This window comes from Apium graveolens, chromosome 8, assembly GCF_009905375.1.
Source record: "Apium graveolens cultivar Ventura chromosome 8, ASM990537v1, whole genome shotgun sequence".
NCBI lineage: Eukaryota > Viridiplantae > Streptophyta > Magnoliopsida > Apiales > Apiaceae > Apium > Apium graveolens.
Window position 1 is genome coordinate 62,209,886 of NC_133654.1, and position 17,894 is coordinate 62,227,779.

At 33.0% G+C, this 17,894-nt stretch overlaps 1 pseudogene; it reads right to left on the minus strand.

Annotated features, from left to right (window-relative positions):
* Nucleotides 1-10,684, minus strand: part of LOC141679634 (cysteine proteinase mucunain-like) — a 43,910-nt pseudogene extending 33,226 nt beyond the window's left edge.
* Nucleotides 10,685-17,894: the final 7,210 nt, after the last annotated feature.

The window sequence follows — 17,894 nt, forward strand, 5'->3', positions numbered from 1 at the left end:
CTATTTACACATGCAAGGTAATTACATACAAGAAAAGAAAGAGAATTACAGTCATATGTGGGGATCTCTAAGCCATCAGGTAGACCGTAATCAATCATGACCGCGCCTTCATTTGATCCTCCTTCACCATTCGCTTTCTCAAGAGTTAAAATATCATCAGCATCGAATACACCTCTCAATCGGCCTATCATTGCTCTTAATTTATGCACTTAATCGGCCTCTCAAGACTTAATCTTCAGATTTTGGAATTTAGGGTTAGATTTGTGCAAATTTTGGTTGTGAATTATGATTTAGGAAATAACATGAAAGGATGCAGTAGCAAGATTTAACTGTAAAAAGTCTAATATGCCCTTGCCGTTAGAAAGATAACGCTAAAATTTAACGGCACTTTGTCATCGGGTTGTGATTTGCAGCGCCAAAATATCTGTGGGGTGTGTACTGCAATTTTCAAAAGTACTTACGGTGAAGTGAAAATGGAAACAACCAGGGGGATGCGGTTTGCAATTTACCCTAATTTTTAACAGCAAGTTACAAAAAGACTGCATCATTTGAAAATTTAGTTTTTACCAGCCAATCCGGATAACATTGGTCATCAACACCCTCATACGGATAATTATCATCCGTATGAATTCCATCATTGTTAACAATGAAGTCCAAGGCAAAGTCCATCGGATGACCCCCTTTGCTGCACCCCTAATTGAAATCTTTATCACAATCGATCAACTGCTGCTCCGAGAGCTGAATGAGCTCATTTGTTGCTATATAATTTATCCCTTCAACTGCACCTACTGTTGTAAATGCCCATGAACTTCCTACATAATGGAGAAAGAAGAGCGATTGACAAAACAAATTTAAGCAATTACAAATTTACAGCTCCTATGTCAATTTAAAGTAATGTAATAAGATATTACCATACATTCATATTGTGCCTCAGCTATGACAGATGTAAAATTCATTAGACTATAAATCGATTAACAATAAGAAGCTAAAATTACTAAAAGTAAAACACAACTAACTTTATGTGTTTACCTGAAAGAACCAACTTGATGAATAAAATTTCTGAAGAATTTTTTTCTGAACTCGTAGATTAGAAAGTACTAAACTTGCAATATTAATGTGATTCTCTTTTGATCTAGAAGCCTAATACAAAATGATAGAAGTTGATGAATAAAATTGTTGAAGATATATTTTCCAACATCGCAGATTGCTAGTACCAATCCTATTCTAGGTCAGCAAGAAACAAACTGAAAAACTCTTGTAGACTCCTTCCCAATCAAAATTTATACAGTAATTTAAGCAAACATCTGTTGGATTTTAAACGCAGCGGGGGCATGGAAAAACACTTTTTCACATATAAAATCCAAATAAAAGCATATAAATCGTGAATAAAAATTCGAGGGATCGAATCTAACCTTTAAAATAATTCGGAGACAACGATCAGAGATCCTTAGCAGTTGTTCCTCAAGTGTGAAGCACTCCACCGGTATCCACCAAGAAAACGATGTTAAGGAGGAGGAAGGAGGTGGAGAGAATTGGGTTTTCCAAACTTTTTGGGTTTTCGGGTTTCGAGGTTGGAATAAAATTAGGGTCTATAATAGTGTATTTATAGGCAAAATTTTCAGCTGAAATTTTTCCATAAATATTATTATTATTATCCCATTTATTATTCTCATTAATAATTAAAACACCTTTTAATCATTAATCCTTTTTCTAAACACTTTAGAAATAATTCTCTCTCTTGATTTAATTTTCAAAAATTAAATCCTTTAATTAATAATATTAAGAACTTTTCTTAATTAATTTATAATCAATTAAATCTCATTTAATCAATTATTAAATTTGCCAATTAATTATTTATTTCATAAATAAATAATTATTAGCCATTATTAATTAATTCCTCCACCATTAAATCATTCTCTTTTTATGGTGTGACCCTGTAGGTTCAATATTAAGCCGGTAGTAAAAATAAATAATAATAAAACTATTTTATCATTATTTATATAAATTCTCTAATTTATTAAATATGATTAATTAATTAATCACATTTATTCTACATCGTGAGGGATACTTCTCAGCATATCGCGACTATCCGGATAATATGAATTCACTGCTTAGAATACCGAGAACCTATTCAGTGAATAGTTACCGTACAATAAACTCTTTCTACCCTACAATGTTTTGATTAAATACAAGGCATGGATCTCATATCAAGCCTATTTAATTCAATCACTTGCTTACCATTTACTATGCGTAGTTCTAAGCAAATTAGAAACTCCTTTCTAATTTCATTCACTCTGGCCAGAGATTCCTGAACTAGCATAAGTGGATCAGCCTTGAACATTCGCTTCCTTCACTGGAAGGGTAGATCCTTTATTGATCATACACTATCTTCGTGTACAAATTCCTATACCCAGAAGAGCCCTAATAATTATCCCTGGAGACTAAGAACTAAACCAAAGCATAGTTCAGTATACACAAGATGACTATGATGACCTCAAGTCTAAGGATACTTGTACAACTATCACTATGTGAACAACTGCTGACACATGAGTGAACTCCATCAGTTGTTCAGCCGTGCGAGTCATGTTCAGTGAACTTATTCTATAATAAGCACCTACATACTTGCTATAGTGTCACCACACAAATGTCTATAAGAACAGACATCCTTTATAATGAAGCAAGCATAGTATGTACCGATCTTTGTGGATTATTAATTACCAGTTAGTAATCCTATGACCAGGAACTATTTAAGTTTAGAGTTATCATCTTTTTAGGTCTCACTATTATGATCTCATCATAATCCATAAAAAGCTTTACTCTAAACTATGGTATATCTTATTTAAACACTTAAATAGATAGAGCCCGTAATAAAAAAAAACAAGTCTTTTATTAATATCAATGAAATCAAAACAGATTACATAAAAGTTATTCCTAAATCCTAATACATGATTGGACTTAGGACATATTCCTTTCAATCTCCCACTTGTACTAAAGCCAATCACTCTAGTATCTAATACACATCTTGTCTTCATGACGATCAAAGTGACTTTCATAAAGTAGCTTTGTGAGTGGGTCTGCTATGTTGTTATGTGTGTCAACTCTAATTCAATACAATACAAGAAATGTTACCGCGCTCCCACTAACCCTTTTGTAGACGCATGGTTCATCTGCGTTTTTGATAAAATCAAACTCTTTGATTGTCTCATCAAAACGAATGTTCCATCTTTCGAGAAGCTTGCTCTAAACCACATATGGTTCGCAGTAGCTTACACACTAGGTTTTCATTTCTCTTGGAAAGAAAACCATCTGGCTAATTGCCAGATCTCATAGTCGTAGTAAGCAGCAATCGCAAGCAAAATTCGAACTGATTTTAACAGGGCTACAGGTAAAAGGTTTCATCAAAGTCAATCCATTGCCTTTGTTTGAATCCTTTTTCCAAAAGCCTGGCCTTAAAGGTCTCCACCTGGCCTTCTGCTCTAATCATTCTTTCGTATACCGTATACATAGATTCCATTCCGGATTTCATGGCACTATGCCATTTCTCTGAGTTAACACTACTCATAGCCTCATTATAGGTCACAGGGTCGTCATCTTCAATGATCGACAACTCATTGTCATTCTCAATGACAAGGCCATAATACCTCTCAGGTTGGCGAGACACTCTCCCTGACCTATGAATGGGCTGTTCCACAAAAGGTTGTTCAGTCATAACAGGTGTTTCCACTTGATCCGTAGTAGTTTGTGCTTCTTGAACTTCATCAAGTTCAATTTTGCTCCCACTGTTTCCTTCAAGGAGAAACTCCTTTTCCAAGAAGGTAGCATGTCTGGATACAAACACCCGATGATCGGTGTAAAATTAATACCCTAAAGTCTCTTTATGATATCCCACAAAACTACATTTTATGGATCGATATTCCAGCTTATCTGGGTCAACTTACTTGACATAAGCTGGACATCCCCAAATCTTAACGTGTTTAAGACTCGGTTTCCTTTCTTTCCATATCTCATACGGAGTTTGAGGAACAGATTTGGAAAGCACCTTATTCAGTAAATATGCTGAGGTTTCCAATGCATAACCCCATAGGAATACTGGAAGATTTGCATAGCTCATCATGGACCGAACTATGTCTAACAAAGTTCGATTTCTCCTTTCAGATACTAATCTGGAGGAGTCCACTGGGAGACTATACCATTTACTTTGAGATAATCCAGAAACTCTCCGTTCAAGTATTCACCACCTCGATCTAATCGAAGAGTTATAATACTATGTTTGGTTGTTTCTCCACTTCATACTTATATTCTTTGAACTTTTCAAAGGCCTCAGACTTGTGTTTCATCAAACACATATCTGAATCCAGATCTATCATCTATGAAAGTAATGAAGTATGAAAATCCACCCATGGCTTGCATAGACATTGGTCTACATACATCTGTGTGTACCATTCCTAGCAAATTTGCAGCCCTCTCTCCATGTCTACTAAATGGAGACTGCAATGCCACTATAAAGTGAGATTTTCATCATCCCTTTTCTTTTATTAGTTTGTTCAATCTGAAATAAATTATGTCACATACATACAGACCATTATTTAAAGCACCACGTCCATAAAGAATATTATCTCTAAGAATAGAACATTCATTATTCTCAATAATAAATGAAAATCCAGCCAAGTCTAACATGGGAATAATATTCCTCACAATCGAGGGAACAAAATAACAATTATTTCAAACAATAGTCTTGCCCGTAGGCCTATGTAAATGAAATGATTCTACATCTTCAGCAGCAACTCTTGCTCCATTTCCATCAGTAGAATCACCTCCTCTTCCTCAAGAGTCCTACTTCTCATTGGTCCCTGCAACAATTACAGATTTGAGAACCACAGGCGGTATCTAATACCCAAGTAGAAATTTGATTTAATGACATATTCATTTCTATCATGAACATACCTGAATCAGAAGCGGTAGTCTCACTACCCTTCTTCTTCTTCAATTCTGCAAGGTAAACCTTGCAGTTCCTCTTCCAGTGCCCCACCTTGTTACAGTGAAAGCAAACAACTTTGCTCTTGGGGTCTTCAGCTTTTCGTGGAACCGGCGTTTTCTCACCTACTTTCTTCTTCTTGGAAGAGTTCCTCTTCCTTTTCTTAGGATTGGAACCTTCACCAATTAGAAGAACAGAACTCTTCTTAGGGGGAAATTCGATTCCGCAGTCTTCAATATGTTGTGGAGTTCAGGCAGGCTAACATCCAACTTATTCATGTGAAAGTTCACAACAAACTGCGAGAACAAACTCGAAAGCGATTGCAAGACCAAGTCTTGGCTCAGCTCCCCATCCATGGCAAAACCAAGTTGTCCAAGACGTTCAATCAAATTGATCATCTTAAGTACATGGTCATTCACAGATGATCCCTCAGACATCCTACAACCGAACAACTCCTTCGATATCTCATATCGAGCTGTCCTCCCCGCCACATCATACAACTCTTGTAGATGCATGAGGATAGTGTGAGCATCCATATGCTCATGTTGCTTCTGTAGCTCAATGTTCATGGAAGCTAGCATGATGCATTGAGCAACATTTGCATCATCTATCCACTTACGATACACAACATGTTCATCATTATGTGCATCACTAGCAGGTTCAGTAGGCTTAGGTGAGTCAATCACGTATTCCAGCTTCTCAATCCTGAGAACAATTCTCAAGTTTCGAAGCCAATCAGCATAATTAGGACCAGTCAATTTGTGAGCATCTAGTATGCTCCTGAGTGATAGTGCAGAAGACATAACGTACAAAGTAAATCTGTAAATGATAAACACATAACAACACTTAGCAAATATTCGATTTTATTTCAAAACACTATATGAATTGGGTCTTTATTCATAAGTGGCTCCCACTAGTTTTCTTAATTTATTCAACCCCCTACGTGAAAAATTAAGCATTCATAATGCTAGTGAGAATAGGGATCCTACATTCCATTACACGACCCCGGTTGTAGCACGAACTGCCATGTAATGTTCAATAGGCAGACAACTCTTGTCAATTACATCTCATGCTATTCCCTAATTAAACTTTAGCCTCTTGAATAATTGAGTCTCGGCTGTAGCACGACAAACTCAATATTCTAAGTCAAGTCTAACCCAACATTTCGTATAGTTGAATCAGTCCCCAAAGGCCCACGGCTGTAGCACGTACCGACCTTTAGATTCTTATTCAATGTACACATCTCTATGTAATAGACAAGTATTTCTTATTTCGAAATCAAAGCCCTCGGCTGTAGCACGAACCGACAATGATTCAAAAATAAGAACTACTTTCTATCATGTTGGAAGGCTATGACCGACACAAGCCCGTTGTATCATTGGCCAATTACTACTTGATATTATTTAATTTTAGAGGGATTATATTACGTTACAATCATAATCATATTATAAAGAAATTCTTCCTTTTAAATTAAATATTTCAAATCAATAATCAATAATCAGATGATTCCCAGATCAGGTGGAGCATTGTCAAGAGGCGTCACTTAATAACCCTTTCTTACAGATAGAAATCTGTTGTTGACAGAATCATCCTTTCTCTCATATCGAAAATTCATATTCAATTACGTGTTTCATAAACACAATAATCTCATGATTGTATTCATAATATTGTTATTAAGGTTATGAAATAATTTCACTATACTAGGTTGTCTAACAAACGCCTTATGTTCATTTAAGTCCACCTAAATCTATCATCGCATGATAAACTAAGCATATATCATATATATAAACATGAATAAACATCAACGTAGGCATGTTATATCATCTAGCACATTAATCTAAGCATTATACATCTCTATGTATCACATGAAACATTTAAAAGCAATTAAAACAGTCAAAAACAACTTTAAAACACTTCATGGAAATATAAACAGTTCAAAACTTTTATATAAACTAAAATTGATCACTCCATTAGATCCGTCTCGGAAAAACGAATCCAACGGTATACTGCACGCCCAAAACGGAGTTACGAAACGCCTAGAAAATCAATTTTAAAATCAACAGACGGGCTGTAACGCATTACAGGAACGCGTTACAAGCCCTGTAACGCATTCTGGTGATGCGTTATACCCCTTTTAAGCCATTAAAGGGTGTAACGCATTCCGTGAATGCGCCACAAGTGTGTAACGCATTCATGGAATGCGTGACACCCTATTTTTTTTATTCTCGCAGCAGTCGCCGCCTGCTTTACTCGGAAAACGTGCGCTGTACTCACCTGTCTTCTCTGTCTTCCGTGCAGCAGACTTTTAATAGACAACAGCACAGCAGCACATATACAGATGTATACTTACAAACAATCAATTTATATATATATATGATTTATTTAATTATGAATTTAATTGTAAGAACTTCAAAAAATTCATAATAAAAAATCTATATATCCTAAAATTATGAAAAAAAAACCCAGACGATCTACAACACTTGTAGAACCCAGATCAACATTCAAAATTATTCTGAGAAACGATTTCTCATCAGACAAAATTAATCCATGATATAACTTGTAAAAATCATAATTAATTCATACAAGCACATAAAATTCTGAAATTTTTACCACAGATCTATATGCATACAACCTATGCTCTGATACCATTGTTGGATTTTAAACGTAGCGGGGGCATGGCAAAATACTTTTTCACATATAAAATCCAAATAAAAGCATATAAATCGTGAATAAAAATTCGAGGGATCGAATCTAACCTTTAAAATAATTCGGAGACAACGATCAGAGATCCTTAGCAGTTGCTCCTCAAGTGTGAAGCACTCCACCGGTATCCACCAAGAAAACGATGTTAAGGAGGAGGAAGGAGGTGGAGAGAATTGGGTTTTCCAAACTTTTTGGGTTTTCGGGTTTCGAGGTTGGAATAAAATTAGGGTCTATAATAGTGTATTTATAGGCAAAATTTTCAGCTGAAATTTTCCCATAAATATTATTATTATTATCCCATTTATTATTCTCATTAATAATTAAAACACCTTTTAATCATTAATGCTTTTTCTAAACACTTTAGAAATAATTCTCTCTCTTGATTTAATTTTCAAAAATTAAATCCTTTAATTAATAATATTAAGAACTTTTCTTAATTAATTTATAATCAATTAAATCTCATTTAATCAATTATTAAATTTGCCAATTAATTATTTATTTCATAAATAAATAATTATTAGCCATTATTAATTAATTCCTCCACCATTAAATCATTCTCTTTTTATGGTGTGACCCTGTAGGTTCAATATTAAGCCGGTAGTAGAAATAAATAATAATAAAACTATTTTATCATTATTTATATAAATTCTCTTATTTATTAAATATGATTAATTAATTAATCACATTTATTCTACATCGTGAGGGATACTTCTCAGCATATCGCGACTATCCGGATAATATGAATTCACTGCTTAGAATACCAAGAATATATTCAGTGAATAGTTACCGTACAATAAACTCCTTCTACCCTACAATATTCCGATTAAATACAAGGCATGGATCTCGTGTCAAGCCTATCTAATTCAATCACTTGCTTACCATTTACTATGCGTAGTTCTATGCAAATTAGAAACTCCTTTCTAATTTCATTCACTCTGGCCAGAGATTCCTGAACTAGCATAAGTGGATCAGCCTTGAACATTCGCTTCCTTCACTGGAAGGGGTAGATCCTTTATTGATCATACACTATCTTCGTGTATAAATTCCTATACCCAGAAGAGCCCTAATAATTGTCCCTGGAGACTAAGAACTAAACCAAAGCATAGTTCAGTGTACACAAGATGACTATGATGACCTCAAGTCTAAGGATACTTGTACAACTATCACTATGTGAACAACTGCTGACACGTGAGTGAACTCCATCAGTTGTGCAGCTGTGCGAGTCATGTTCAGTGAACTTATTCTATAATAAGCACCTACATACTAGCTATAGTGTCACCACACAAATGTCTATGAGAACAGACATCCTTCATAATGAAGCAAGCATAGTATGTACCGATCTTTGCGGATTATTAATTACCAGTTAGTAATCCTATGACCAGGAACTATTTAAGTTTAGAGTTATCATCTTTTTAGGTCTCACTATTATGATCTCATCATAATCCATAAAAAGCTTTACTCTAAACTATGGTATATCTTATTTAAACACTTAAATAGATAGAGCCCGTAATAAAAACAAAACAAGTCTTTTATTAATATCAATGAAATCAAAACAGATTACATAAAAGTTATTCCTAAATTCTAATACATGATTGGACTTAGGACATATTCCTTTCAATATCAAGTACATAACAATCAAGAACTGAAGAAAAAGGAATACATGCGATGTATTTGCAGAAGTCATACACTAATTGAAATCATTCAAACCTCCGTTTCTCATCACTAGCATAATATATGCACCAAAAAACATTAATACATAAATAAATAGATAAAATTATAATGACTAATCGCATTGGCACTGATCTTTAACAGGACCAACAGCACATTTGTCCCTCCAGTCAATAGATTGCGGCAACTTATGATCATCAATCTTATCATATTTAAATCCATCACTATTGCTCAACAAGTCTCTCCTGACCATCTTACCACCCAAAAGCGTGGTCCGGAACTCGCCATTAGTAAGATCAACAAACTTGTTCAATCCGAGCCTATACGTGTTGTTCACAAACCTATTATGTTGATCAACAAACATGGAATTATCCCGAAATATCTTAAAGCGCCTCTATTTTTCAGCATGGTCTTTATACTGTATGTGGTGCTTCACAAGCCATGACTCGATGTTAGCGTTCAACAGATTGATACACTAAGATTTGAACACAGTGACTTCAATTAATCAATTATCAAGGCTATTAATGGATTAACCAAGCTAATCAACAATCGAATTGTAATTGCTAACGAACTCAATGAGTTAATGAAGAAGAATAAGAGATGAGAAGATAGAACAGTTGCTAGAGAGAGATGAGAAGAAGAATAAGCAATGTTTTGTTGTTGAATTATCAGAATGAATCACACAACTCAAGTTCCAGCTGTTTATACTGAAATTCAGTTGTAACAGAATTTCCCGCCAAAATATTGATACAAATTGTGCACTTGTTTTACTGGCTTAAAACTGGAAATAAAATGTAAAAACAAGTTATAGTAATGCTACTATAACATATCATTCCCCTTCCAAAAAGACTTGACCTCAAGTCTGAAAGTAGCCCTGCACAACAGCTGAAAATCTCTCAGCAATCAACTCAGCATTTTCCCAAGAATTGTCAGCTTCTGAGGTGTTCTTCTACTTGACCAAGTACTGAACTTGAGCCTTGTTCTGCACTTTGACCATCCTATGATCCAATATAGCTTCAATCTCTACAGGCTTGGACTGATTATCTTACGGCACCAAATTAGGAACTGTGGATGCCAATGGAGAAGGCCCATAAAATGCTTTTAATTGTGAAACATGAACTACATCATGTATTTTCACCTCTGATGACAATTTTAGTTTATAAGCAACATTCCCAATCATGGCACAAATCTGGAAAGGTCCACAGTAAGCAGAAGATAGCTTTTGATTACCCCTTGATTGCAGTGTGACCTGTCTATATAGGGTTGAGTCTTTAACTAAACCCAATCACCCATCTTAAATTCCCTCTCAGTTCTATGTTTGTCAGCTTGAACCTTCATTCTATTTGGAATTTATATTTGTTTATGTGTTATGCATTTTTAATTATATTAATATTTTGATATATTATAATATTTTAACTTAAATTAATTACTCATCTATTAGAAACAATTAGAGTTGCCTATAGTGGGGAGTTTTATACGATTTTATTACTTATGAAATGATATTGTTAGCTTGACGATCAAATCACACAACGGTGCCATTTGAACTGCCTTACCCTAATTATATAATAATATATAGGATATAATGAAAATTTTGTTTTTACATGCTTGTTATTATTATTTTTTCTTATTTATATCTTTTTAAATTATATTGTACAACCGTATTATATTAACTTCCTTACGCTAATAATATATAGAATATAATTATATTACTAAAATGTAGTGTAGTAAAATTTATTTTTAATGTTTTAAATTTTATTATATAAAATATATTTTTAAATGTGTCAAATAATATATAATATATATTTTCAGTTTTTTTATATTTGTTTTGTAGTGTTTATGTTATGGTTATTATATAAACGTGTTACATATTATATATAAATATATTATATATTTTCAAGTTTTTAATGTTTTTTTATTTTTTTTCATTTATAAACATGTTACATTTTTCCGTTTTGGTGTTAATTTGATTATTTACATCTTAGTATTTTATTTGGAATTTATATTTGTTTATGTATTATGTATTTTTAATTATATTAATATTTTGATATATTATAATATTTTAACTTAAATTAATTTTTCATCTATTAGAAACAATTAGAGTTGCCTATAGTGGAGGAGTTTTATATGATTTTATTACTTATGAAATGACATTGTTAGCCAAATCACACAATGGTACCATCTCAACTGCCTTACCCTAATTATAAATAATTAGAGTGTCAAATAGACTTTATACATAACATATGATCAACATTGCAAATGCTCTTATTAGGCATACTAGTAGATAACCCGTATGCCAAGATCAAAATATTAATATTAAATAATGATTATAAAAAAAATTAATTTTTTATTGAAATATATAGTAAATAAAATTGTACGATTTTCTTTTTAAATTATATGTAGTTTTTATTAACTCAAATCTTATTAGAACAACAAACTCAACGTTATGTATCTGGTCTTCAAAAAGCCATAACTAATATTTTACATCAAAACTTTAGTCACAACATGATTCATGGATAATTTAATAAAAAATTAAATCAACAGTACTAAGTAATTGCATAATAAATTTATTATTATTAACTGAATTTGTGTTTTTATATAGTTTGTGATTGCATAATTTATTCTAATAAAAATATTAATTATGTATGTATAAATATACATTGGGTGCTAAAATAGAATTATGTAGGTATGAATCTAGAAATTACAATGTATATATAATTCCATTTATATAAAAGTAATATAAATATGTGGTATACAATAATCAAAAAATGAGTAAAATATTACATATAAAATTATAAGTCATATATGAATAAAAAAAATGTATATTTAGAGTTATAGTAAGATTTAAAAAGGGGTGAAACCAAATATTCGTAAAACCGAAAAGGGGTGAAACCAAAGTATCCCTTAAAAGATGGTTTCCTTATTAATTAATAACAACACTGTTTAAAGGTTTCCATTTTATTATTTTAATAAAAAATAAAAAAGAATTCTACGAAAAATAGAAATATCGTAATTATAATATGTTTACAATCTATATTTTGCTAAAAATAACATAGAACTCTACATGAAATAGAAATATAGGGGTGAAACCAAAATACGGCGTAGCCGTACTAAGATGAAAATCAAGAAATAATTTAGAGTTCTATGAAAATAGAATTGTAATCATATTATGGTTTGAATAATTTTATTATTTTCTAGTGGTGAAACCAAAATTCAGTTTTTATAATATTCACACCATTTTATTAAAATAAAATTCTACCAACAAATTAAAAAATTTTAAATTAAAAAATTCCAATTTAAACATATGGCCTATTTACTTGGTCGTGGTTTATATTTCTCGGAACCTATTTAGTTGAGCCAAATTATGATCTTATTTATTTTAAAATATAATTAAAAATAGGATCCAAACCTATAAAAATAATGAAAATCATGGCTTCTAAAAATTTAAAAAATGAGTAAAAATAATACATATAGAATAATAAGTCATATAAGAATAAAAAATGATAAAAATAATACACTTAGAGTTATAACATGAATCATAAAAGGTGAAATTAAAATGTGGTGTAACTAAAAAATAAGTTAAATCAAAGCATCACTTAAAAATAGGTTTCATTTATTAATAAAGAAAAACGGGTAAAAATAATACATATAGAATTATAAGTCATATAGGAATCAAAAAGGATAAAAATATTACACTTAGAGTTATGAAATGAATCATTAAAACTAAAAACAAAAAGTGATGGAAACAAAAAATAAGTAAAAACAAAGTATCACTTAAAAAGTTGATTAATAAAGAAAAACGGGTAAAAATAATATATAAAATTATAAGTCATATAGGAATGAAAAAGGATAAAAATAATACAATTACAGTTATAACATAAATCATAAAAAGTGAAACTTGGTGGTACCAAAAAAATAAGTGAAACCAAGGTACCACTTAAAAAGAGGTTTCTCTACTAAAACAAAAAGTGATAGAACCAAAAAATAGTTAAAATAAAGTATCACTTAAAAAGTTTATTAATAAAGAAAAATGGATAAAAATAATATATATAGAATTATGTTAGTCCCTTAACAATATAGCAAGAATTACAGAAGGGGGTTGAATGGAATTCTTGAACCTTTTTCTCGAAATAAAAATGTTCAACTCGAGTATAGATATATTTGTTTTGATTAGCACAATGCGGAATGTAAACTTAATTGAATCAAAACACAAGTAATTAAAAATAAGAGTCTTTAAAAACTTTCTGGTGGATTTAAACAATTCCACCAGAGATATATATAATATATCGAGAGGACTCTGTGTGCAGGAATGCTCACAGCTGCTTACAAATTGAACTACTGAGAATACAGGAAATGCTAATGATTCTGCTTACAAAGATTTCTCTATTTTTGTGTTTCTCATCTATCTCAGTTATTTTTCTATTTGCTACTCTCTTGGTTTATATAATACCAAGATTACAAAGTCAAAAAGACTAGACAAATATAAAAACTATCAGTCTCAAGCTTTGCTGCTTTTCATCCTCTATTACCCAGTTAATGGGCTTCCAGAGTGTGTTTGTATACATCTCGACAGCTGTGTGTCAGCTTTCACTGTTCAACTGCTGTTTGAATTCTTCATATGATCATCCGTCGACTTTCAGAACATCCGTTGATGGTTTAAATGATCATCCGTCGACTGCTATTTTAAACATCCGTTGATAGTCATTTGATCATCCGTCGATGGCTTTGTTAATCATCCGTCAGTAGCTATTTTGGCACTTGACTCTATTTCACTTATGCAGAATTACAAGACATCATTTATGTATAATTAATCAACCTATTCTGCATATCTAGTTAAAGTCAACATGACTTATATGCTACTACAGATTCTATACAAAGGTTCATACATAACTATGCTACAAACTTATTATTACATAAGCTACTCACTCGATGGATAATAAGTTAATCATCCGTCGGGACTATAATGAGTTATCCGTCGGGACTATAATTCTTATCCGTCGAGTGCTACATAATTTCACTAAGTAAAATCTACTTAGATGTTTTGTTTATGAAATCATCAAGTACACAACATATGCACAACAATCTCCCCCAATTTATGTCTACTGGAATTGTAGCCATAAATTAAGAGATACTTGATGATAACAAAACATCTTGAACATACATCTTTAAAGATAAGTAGATAAACTGAAAGTGCTTCAATTAAACAAAATGTACAAGGTTTGGCTCACAGTCAATTCAAGATGCTCCTCTAGCCTGAGCAGATTTTTCTAGTTCCTTGAAGGTCTGGATCTTCTTCCAAGCTTTCTGTTATTTTCCTCAATTTGATTCTGGAGCTGCCTATGGAATTCCAGTTCATCAGATTCTGAGAGATCTAGCTTTTCTTGCATTTCCAAGAGAGTCTCATTGCTAGAGATACTCAGTTGGTCTTTTAATCTGAAGAATCTTCTCACACCCTTGTCATCCATGAATTCCATCAGCCAGTAGGGCCTTAGATGCACTCTTCTCCCTGTATATGGGATGATTAGTGTCTTTGGGAGTGCATCTTTAGCTCTAACACTCCTCAGCTCTTCAATCTTCTTCAATACTAGTCTTCTTGCAGTTACATTGAACCCAAAGTTTTTCTTGAAGGATGAATAGACTTTAATCAGCACAGCTTGGCTTTTTTGAAGAATCCTGTGAAGTGGCCACTGAATCTCCCTTCCTCCTTTGTACTTGAACACCAACCTTTCAGGTAGGTTTCTGTATGCATCAATTGCCCTTACTTCATCCAGTTCATCCAGATAAAGATTTAGATCTGAAAATTCTTTGATGTCACACAAGTACAAGTAGTCTCCCATGTTGACCTTGGGTTGAGCTTTAACTACTGACTTGGAATTGAGAGGTGACAGCTTCACTTTCTTGACTGCCCTTGACTTTGTCCTTTTTCGCTTGCTAAGGATTGGTAGGCTGAAGTCAGGAATTGGTAGATTATCCCACTCTATTGGCTCATCCTTTGGCACAATAGGTTCACCATGTATGTTTCTGTAGGGTCCACCACCCTTATGTCTTCAAATACCACAGAGGGCTTTGATGCTTGAGTTGTAGCTGGTGTGGATTCCTTAGGAAATTGATCTTCCAATTCCTTGTCAACAACATCCAGTTTCCTTTTTGTTCTTCTAGCCAATTCTTTCTTCATTGGGGATTTCTTCTGTTCTTCAATTTTCTTCTTTGATTCAACATCTTCAGATGGTTGAGAGGGAATTTGTTGAGAAGAATTTACAGCCTGTAGCTTGGCCAAGATAGCAATCTGTTCTTTCTTTTGTTTAGACTTCTTTGCATCTAGAGCAGCTTGCCTTTTTTCCTGCTTTAATCTGGCTTTTTCTTCTTTCTTTGCTTGAGCAAATTGTGGATGTCCAGCTACCACACAAATTTCCTTTCCATTTTTGAATATCTTAGCAATTCTCCTTTTTGAAGCTGAATCAACTAGATCTTTATAGAAGACAATAGATCTTGATAAAAGCTTCTTTTCATCAGGCTTGGGTGTCTCATACACAGTGTCCATGGGGTTCTTCCAAGATGATTTTGGATAATTTTCCCTTGGTTTAAGAATTGTTTCAGCCTTTGTAGACTTGATGCAGGAAGATTGTCCTTTTTCCAGATAGTTCATGCTCATCTCACTCACACTGATTGGCTTGACATGAGAGTGATGGATGGCTGACTTAACTGGCTCCTTGTGTTAGGTCACACACACACTGTAGAGGGGGTGAATACAGTATAAAGTACAATCAAATCGAACTTTAATAACTCAAGTAACAGAAAACAAACTTTATTGAAATAATAAACTCTGTTACAGTATGGAACTGTTACCTCTCAGTGATGAACAAATATCACGAGAGCTGCTAGGGTTACAATAAATACTATTTTCGATAATAATAACACTTATAGTGTAAACCCTATGTCTGTGTTTATATACTATACAGTTACAAGATAATTGCTAATTGATATGGAATATAATTCTGCTTCCTAAAATATATCAATCAGATATCTTTTCTTCCAAGTATTCTATTCTTCATAGAATTCCTTCTTCATGCATATCTCTTCTTATGTTTGTCTCGATCTTCTTTCCTTTAATCAGCTGTTGTCCTTATCTGAACGTCCTTCAGTACTTAAGTTCTGATATCCATCTTCTGATGATTATCTCCTGATAATATAAGTACTGATATCCTTAAGTCCCGACTTCCAGTAAGTACTGATTTATCCTGTTTAAGTAAGATCTAAAAACTAAACATAAATCATATTAGCCATGACATTATCAAATATATCTAACAATCTCCCCCAACTTGTAAATTAACATAATATACAAGTTTAACAGATATTTGATGATGTCAAAAACATTAAGTACAAATGTATGAGAATTAGACTAGATAACTACAACTTACAGTCCTTAAAGCTTTACCAATCTTTAACTTCTGATAATAACTTCAGTCTGTACAAATATCAGAATTTAAGCAGTTGTAGATCTTGACTTGGCTTCATCTTCTGATCTCTCTGATGTCAGGAGTTGTTCTGAGATAGTTCTTCAACAAATATCTCTCAGCATATCTGAGTTCATCAATCATCCTCCTTTTAGCATCTTTAAGTTCTGTAGTATCTTCACCAATTTGAAAGATTACAGCCCTGAGATCATTAATCTTAGCTTTTCTTATATCCTGATCCAGTCTGATCAAATATGCCTTATCAGACTCAAGATTGAATTCCACAGCCCTGTAACCCAAAAAGGTAGTTATAATCTTAGTAGTGTTGGGCTTCATTTCAACTATATCACCCTTGTGATCTCTGTACTTTGGAAGATATGTGCTGTCAGTCTTAACAGAATAAAGCCTTTTCTGTCTCTGAATCTGATCCTTCAAATAGTTTGCAGCACTTATGGTTAATTTGTCATTCACTTGAAGTAAGAATAGTACATGCTCCAGTTCTTCAAAATACTTCAATGGAATGGCATTTTGCCTTATATGATAAACCCTACCATCTGTCATGAAGTACAACAAGTTGTGTTCTTTCAAGTAGGTATGGTAAACTATTTGTACAGATTCCAGTTGATTCAATCTCTCAGGGGTTGCTCCAATACCTAGTTCACTTAAGGAAGTTGGATCATTGGTAGTGTTCTGTATTCTTCTTTCATCAGCACTTCCCAATCCAGTTTTATCTCTTGCTTCCTTTCCAGTAACCACTCTTGCTTCAAAACCACTTGCAGCATTCTTCAAAGGTTGAGTCTGTTTTGCTTTAGTGAATTGTGGTAGGAGTTTCTTTGATTTATCTTCTGATATCAAGTTAACTTGAGCTATGTCAGAGGTTACTTGCTTCTTCGAAATATCAGAACTTACTGTCTCTTGACTCTGAACAACTTGAGCCATGTCAGAGGTTGTCTTAAAAACTTTTCTTGAAGTCAGAGCAAGATCATCCTTTTCATCAGTAATTTCTTCATTCACAGGAGGCACATAAACCTTGATAGGTTCACCAACTTTTTCTTTACCCTTGGATCTTGGATCTATCTGCGGTTGTGTTTTAGCCA